General features: G+C 47.3%; 1 protein-coding gene and 1 long non-coding RNA gene across 3 annotated transcripts in view; one reads left to right on the top strand and one right to left on the bottom strand.

Moving 5' to 3' along the window:
* Positions 1-334: 334 nt before the first annotated feature.
* On the bottom strand, positions 335-5,738 carry LOC111931817 (uncharacterized). Its single transcript, XR_015289428.1, has 4 exons — positions 5,651-5,738; positions 1,987-2,093; positions 912-987; positions 335-608 (listed from the first exon to the last, which is right to left on the bottom strand). It is a non-coding gene; the product is annotated as an uncharacterized LOC111931817 (long non-coding RNA).
* ZEB2 (zinc finger E-box binding homeobox 2) overlaps positions 4,663-7,402 on the top strand; it is a 116,317-nt gene continuing 113,577 nt past the window's right edge. The window contains exons 1-3 of one of the 2 annotated variants that reach the window (XM_086898313.1): positions 4,663-5,074; positions 5,685-5,784; positions 5,889-5,987. The gene's annotated coding sequence lies outside the window, so the exon portion shown is untranslated. Of the gene's footprint in view, positions 5,075-5,314; positions 5,346-5,684; positions 5,785-5,888; positions 5,988-7,402 lie in introns of those variants that run through there. The other variant, XM_086898312.1, reaches the window with a different exon arrangement.

Below are 7,402 nucleotides of genomic sequence, written 5' to 3'. Positions count from 1 at the left end.
AGAAAATGAGGCCTAAATGTGCTCATATCCAGAGGATTCACCACCTTATTAATGCATATATGTCATGCATAGATTATTAACAGCTTCATAACTAGATAGGAACTTGCATTTCAATAAACACACTTTTACAAGTGCAAAGGAAAAAAGTTTTGCATTAGGATGTTACTTCTTGTCTTTGTCCTGGGAGAATGCAACTAAAGAAACCACATTTAAAATCAGACATTAGATATGCAAATATGTGTTCAGATCAGAGATACGAAAATTATTCAAATGATTAATTATTCATCATAAAAATGTCAATTAATAATTCTGAAGCATAATAGGCATCTTTCTAATGCATCTTTATTTTTCAAGCCTAAATACTGTTGAATCTGTGTTCAATTGCATTCTAACAAGTTTTTAAAAATTCAACAAAGTAAACAACCAACTATAAACAAAAGTGAGCCGTGAATTTTAATCACTGCCAACTGAGCCAAGAAATGTGACCAAACTTCAGCATTGATCCCAGAAGAGAAGGAGAAGCTGCTCCAGCTCATGGTGTGGGACAGTGGCTGGAGGATGCTTGTCCCTCACTGCTCACTGCCCAGTGAGAAAAGAAATTTTGGGACCTGTGGATGCAGACACACAGATGTTGTGAACAGCAGCTGAGCAGCTCTAGGCCATCAGAAGTGGCTTTATGAATGACAAAATTAACAAAAACATATGAGGAGATTCACTTTTAACATTCAGGGACTCACACAAGATCAAATATTACAGTGATCTGCTGGTTAGAAATGCCCAGGGATAGATAAATTAAAGCCAGACAATCTTTTTCCCCTGCTTTTGGCTCGTATCCTATCCCTACATGGGTTTTCCGCAGAGGAACTTGAAAACTTTGGGAATGTTGATTCAAAAGGTTTCTTCCCAAATACCTCATCAGCGGGTGGGGGGAGAGTCATTCCCTGACCCTTTCTTCCTCTCTTCTGTGCCCTCTCCTCCATGTGGAAACTGGAAAAAAAAATAAAGGCTTTGCTTTCTAAATCTTAGTTTATAGGGACACCTGTACTGAGCCAAAGTATCCAGCAGCATCTTGGGCCCACATGGGGCCTTCCCTGCTCACAAGAATTATTCCAGCCTGTATTATCCTCTGCTGCCACAGGTGACTGCAGAAAATAATCCCCTGGCATCTTTTTTTATTTGATTTGGGTTGGTTGTTTTTTTGGTTTTTTTTTGCAACCTCAGAATTCTTTCTCAAGGCAAGGACATCTTCTACACCCCAGAGACAGGAGCATGAGAAGCAGCCAGAACCCACAGGGATCCCAAATCTTGCAGGAGCAGCTCCCTCAGAGGAGCAGGGCTGTGGGGAGGGAAGGATGCTCTCCACAGGCTTGGCTGCAAGTGGGCACATCTCATCTGGGTCCCCTACACGGGGATGTTTAATCCCTGATGTAGGAAGGGTTCCACACTTCAGGGAAAATAGTCAAGAATTCTGGCTATGAAAGACATGAAGGAAAAGCCTCAGAGCATCTGAAATGTACTTAGAGGTGTTAAACCTGTCTTCACCAGCCTCTAAAATATATTAGTCAAAACTCATCAGCCATGGCATCTTTGCTCCTATTCCCTCAGTTTTCCTCCTTCCATGTGGTGGGCAAGAAAATACAGTCCCCATTACTCATCCTCCTCCAGGGGACAAGCAAACACACCAAAATAAATAAGGCAGTGAATCATCCCCTCAGACCGTGCCACCAGTCCCCATAAAGCCAAAGGCTCAGGTCCTCCAGGGCCTGTGTCCCAAAGCCCTCCTCAGTGGCTGGTCACCTCCCCTCTCAATCAGAGCTGGGTGCCTGGGGGTCACACGGAGCTCTCTCCCTGCACAACCCCTTTCTCACGGCAGGGTTTGTCCCTGGCAGCAGGATTTGCCCCTGGCTGGCCCTACAGATCCACACAGTGTTGGGAACACGGGGTTATCTTCACCACAATAGGTTTTGGTGGACAAAGGAAACCCACCGAGGAGCTGGAAGCAAGAGGGCTTCTCCTGTGGCTTTAACCAGGCAGGTTTGCATCAGGAGCAGCCCACCCTCATCTCAACTTGCAGCATTTCCATGTAGGAAAACCTGAGGAAAAGAGCAGAAACCTGCACTCAGAGAACTGCCCTTAAAACCACCTCCAAGCCCCGGTGCTGGGAGCTGTACACAAGGAAGGAGCTGGGGTTTGTGAGGATATTTTGGCTCTGCTTGCTTTTAAACTGATGGGGTGGGGGGGATAGGATGTGCAAAAGTTTTAAAATAGAGCAGGGGATAGGATCTGCATGGGGATGCTGATGGAGCAGGGACTGAGATCCGGGCTGCCAGCACCACCCCAATAAAGGCAGGATCTATAGCCTGTCATTATTCCCATCTCCTAAAGAAGCTGCACACCCGTTATTAGTTCAGAGCCGGGCAGGAAATCATCGCCTGGATTAAGGTTAAATTCCATCTCAGAAGGGCTTAGCAGATTGCTAAATGTTTAGGTCCAGTGTCCAAAAATTAAAAATGAAAAAAAACCCCAACAAACAGCCCCACATCTCACATTAAAATAGCATCTAATAATGTTGGGTGCTATGTCAGTCCTGCGAAGATCCGAGCAGTTTTATCGCTCTGAAGCAAACCCTGCGGAGGCACATCAGAGCTGGGGAAACTGTGAGATTGAGGGCTGAAAGAACAGCCAGCAAAATTATGAATAGGGATTATCTGACAATGCCAACATGTTTCTTAAAGCCCTTGAGCATCATCACACGCTCTGAGGGTTTGTTTTTCAGCGTGGCTGCAGATAAATATATTTTATTGATACACCATCGACAGCACTCCTGCCTATTGCGAGTCAGGCTGCAGCCTCTCGTAATCTCCAGTTCATCCCCTCGTTTTGTAATCTGGAAATGTAGGAACAATATGTAAGGAATTTGTAATGGGATTAATTTATTTTGAGAAGTTGTTGGTTGGTTTTTAGGTTTTCTCCTTTTTCTCCTAGAAAACGTGGGTGAGTGGAAATCGAGTAAGTCAGTAATTAGCATTCACTTTTTTCTTTCCCTTTCTTTTTATCATATGCATCTAAATTCAGTTTAGCTCTTTAAGGAATTGCCAGACTGCCCTTGATTTATAGGCAGTGCCTTCTGGATCTGAGAGGATCTAATTCAAACTAATAATACTTGAATCTGATTTCAGGATATTTGCGCTGCGCTATATATTTCATTAAGATATCATCATTCTGTGTGTGTGTGTGTGTATGCGTGTGATATGTCTCTGTGTATCCAGGTACGTTTAGGCATGGAGAAGTCATGCATCCTGCAGGAAAATCACGCTGGCATTTTAGAGAATAGTGGCAAGAAAACTTTTAACAAAGCCATGACGACTCGTAGCGGGGAACAAAAACAGAGCTATAAATAACAACAATCAATATAAATAAAAATAAGAATTGAAAAGATAAGGGCAGCTCGTTGCCACCTTTGCCTGGTTGGGGATTGCAGCGGCAGCAGACGGCCAGAGCCTGCCTCTCCCTCCCCACTCCTCCTGCAGCTCGGGGGTGAGGATGGGGACACCCGGAGGTGCCACTTCCCAGCTCGGGAGGGCATTTGGATGGGATCCCCCATCCCACAGGGCCACCCACTCCCGTCTAACCAAGAGATGACCAAAAGAAAAAAAACCAAAAAAAATCGCAGGCAGATGTCGGTGGCTGTGATGAGCTGCAAGGACACCCTGCGGGGGGCGAGGGGGTCCCTTCCTTGCTTTGCGATGCTGAGCCGCCGGGAAGGTGTTCCCTGAGCTGGACCATTCTGGAGCGCGATCCCACCGCTATTGCTCGCCCTCCGCTTCGCGCTTTAGGCACACCTTCAATGCACAGTTCAAGAGCAGTTTATCTAAGCTTAATGTAAGTAAAAGTGCGGTGTGGGATCAGCGTGCCATTTGTTTCTGTTTTCCTCGGGAGGGGGAGAAGAAAAAAAAAAACACATCAAGTGCTGGAACAGGCTGAACTCTTGTCCGAGCCGGGAAATTGTTTGGCAGCGCTTTAACGCAGCCCTTTGGGGCTTTTACCCCGGGAAGGGACCGTGCGAGTGGGCAAGAAGCGAAGTTTCTCTTTGCAGTGAGATGATTTCGAGCTCCTTGAGGAGGAAGGAGCGGCTGTGGGCTGTGCTGAGAGCTGGGCATGAGCGGCTCAGCCGGATCTGCCCCCTCTGCAGCCGAACGCCTTCGCTCCGCATCCCCGGCTCGCTCTGCCTCCACTTACTTCGGAATTACTTCTCGATTACGTGCGGTGTAAACCGGCTTTTTCATTAACAAACCGGCAGAGCGTTGGTTAAGAACACTTAAACTTCAAAAAAAAAGAAAAAACTATCCCCCTGGGAAGTGGGCTCTGAATTGGTTAATAATGTGCAGTACTTGCTAAATTGCTGACTTCCAGATGTGGAAAATATCTTTCTTGTTTAGGACCTACGTAACCTGATTGGATTACGACAGAAGCGTCACATTGGAAGGCTTTTGAGTGATGATTTAATTAACCATACAGTAGAAAGCTGTATTTGCCAGGAAACCCCTTCCATATTTGCATAACCAATCCCTTCAGTGCAAAGGTGGAGTCTGGGCTGCTTTTTTTTTTTTTTTTTTCTTTCCCTTCTTTTTTTTTTTTTTTTTTTTTTTTTTTCTATATGCAATTTTATTTTAATTTTAATACTTGAAAAAAGTGAAAAACTTGTAACCTCCCTGAAGTTCAGCCCCACGCGTTACTCGTCCACGCTGTCTCTCTGCTCATCCAGCTACTTCCAAGAAAGAGCAGAGCCAAGAAAAGAGCCCATCTCACCCCTGATCCATATCTGTGAACAAAACAGATAGACTGTAAGATCTCAGCACGTTCGGCTGATTTTTTTTTTTTTTTTTCATCAGATTTAGCTGACTATTCAAATAACCTGGATGAGCGCTGAAATGAAAGGGAGGGGAGAGAAAAAAAAAAAAAAAAAAAGCCCCAAAAGAAACGCGTGAAGGATAAAAATAAAACCGCACCAAAACAAGCCAAGAGCTTATTTGCAGTGCCCGAACAGAGTTTAGTTTCTAGGCTTTATGTTAGGGTAAGTTTTCCCCGGCGCAAGAGCCCGGACGGAGCGGGCAGGATGCGGCCCTGGCCGGGCGGGCGAGCGGGGGGACCCCGCCGGGGGGGGACCGGAGCGGGGGACCCGGTCAGGGATCCCGCCCGAGGATGGGAGAAGCGGCAGGGATGCAGCCTGGGGGCAGGGGATCCGGCGGGATCCTGCTGGGGAGGGGGCGGGGGATTCCGCCTGGGGGAGGGAAAGGGATGCGGCTGGGGGGACACCGGGGCAGGGATGCGCCTCGGGGAGGGCGGTGAGCGGGGATGCGCCCCGGGGGTGGCAGGGATGCGGGCTGGGAGCGGGGGGAGGGTTGCACCGGCGGGGCAGGGGGCTGCAGCCCCCGGGGGGGTGGGATGCGGTGCGCTGAGTTTCCGCGGGGCGCGGAGCGGCGCGGAGCGGAGCGGCGGGGCGGGGGGCGGGCGCGGGGCGGGGGGCGGGCGGGAGGAGGTGGAATTGCATTTCTGCCGCTAAAGCGTTCGCGGAGACTTCAAGGTATAATCTATCCCAGATCCTTTCCCAGAGAGAAACTTGGCGATCACGTTTCCACATGATGCTCACGTTTGGTGCTCTCCAATTATCCCTCCCCACAAAGATAGGTGGCGTGTGTTGCAGGGTCTCTCCTCTCGCTCGTACAGAAAAGAAAAAGAAAAAAATGTCATTAGAAGAGGCGTAACACGTCAGTCCGTCCCCAGGTTTGTGTTTCCTGGAGTGGCAGAAAGAGATCAGTCCTAACCTGCCCAGCAGGAATAACGGTCCTTCCGACAACTCTTTGCAAGGCTTTTTACAATTTCTCCAGGAGCTGCATCTCCCTTCACCTTTTCTCCTCCACTTCGCGGCTTCTTCATGCTTTTTCTTCTCACCATTTCTGGCCAAAACTACAAACAAGACTTCGCAGGTAGGTTTGGAATTTAATTCCATTTTCTCTCCTTTTTTCTTTTCCTCTTCTCTTTTTTTTTTTTTTCCTCACACCACCTCACGCATCAGCGGGCTTATTTCATTTCGAGAGTATTTTAATTTTTCTGGATTGTTTATACTTGGGGCGAAAATTTTAAATTTTTTTAATTTTTTTTTTTTTTTTAATCTTTTTAACCGAAACCTGAAGTCACTCCAGCACTGCTCCAGGAAGGGGTGAGCAGTTTCGGGGTGCACGGGGCTGTGCCACCACCACCCCTGCTCCCCTTACCTGTCAGCCAGGTACGGGAAGTGCTTTTTAAAACGCAGCAGCAAAAGTTTTAGTGTTAGGAAAGGACTTCGTCCTCCTGCAAAAAAAAAAAAAAAAAAAAAAAAAAACCACAAAAAAAAAAACCCCAACCCTGTAACATCCCCCCACCCACCTCCTGCTCTTTTTTATTTCAGGTTTTACATCTGAGCTCTGAAAGTTTGCAGGTACCTGTTAATGCTTTGCATGCCCTGAGCATGCAGAGCCAGCCCGGCCGGGCACCGCTGGAGCCCCAGCCCCGGGCAGGGCTCCCCAGCAGAGGATGTGTTTCCCCAAACAGAAAGTTTTGCTGTTTTGTCTGCTCAGTTGGTTTCATTTCTATATTTTATTTTGTGAAGCTGGGTGAAGTAACACCTTAGCTTCTGGGAGACTAAAGCAAGAAGTGAAAGTACAGACTGGAACTTAAAAGTCGTTTACCAAAAGGAAAAAAAAAAATAAAAATAAAATTAATACATATTTTTTAAAAGCTTACCGGTCCTCTGTGAAGAAAAGTGTTCTCTAAATTTTCAGGTTTAAAATTATGGGTAACTTTTTACGGGAGGCTGGAGAGTAGGGAAGGGAGTGAAATGCATTTAAAACAATTCACCATTGGTCGTTTTGCACTAAAACGCCAATTGCCGAGGCAGGCTGAGGGTCCGGGCTCGCCTCGGTGCCTGTCCTCCCTCCCCGCTCCATCTCCTCTCCTGGCAGATCTGCCGCCCTGATGCCACCACTGCCCACCCCAGCCCCGGGAATAATTGGCAAATACTAAAGTTTCTAGCACATTTCTCAGCCTCTTCTTTGCTTAGCCACCTTCATCCACATCCACAGAGCCACCCATTCCCTCTGTCCAGGCGGAATCCCAGGCAGGAGAGTGTGAGTAAACACGCTGACCCCACACACACTCTCTCAATCTTCCCATCCTCTTACCTGCTTGGAGATTTATTATTTTTTATTTATAGCCAAGCAGGTTTTATAACAGTAAACGCCTGAGGAGAGAGTTCAGGCAGAATAAAAAGACCCAACAGCAGCACACTTCCCTGCTCAGTCCTGGTGTGAAGCTCCAGCAAAGTAAAAAGACACAAGGGAGGGGAAAGAGGAAAAGGCAGGGG

This window comes from Cyanistes caeruleus, chromosome 7, assembly GCF_971803275.1.
Source record: "Cyanistes caeruleus chromosome 7, bCyaCae1.hap1.1, whole genome shotgun sequence".
Classification (NCBI taxonomy): Eukaryota; Metazoa; Chordata; class Aves; order Passeriformes; family Paridae; genus Cyanistes; species Cyanistes caeruleus.
The sequence above is the reverse complement of the archived record's forward strand: the minus strand, read 5'-3'. Positions and strand labels throughout refer to the sequence as shown.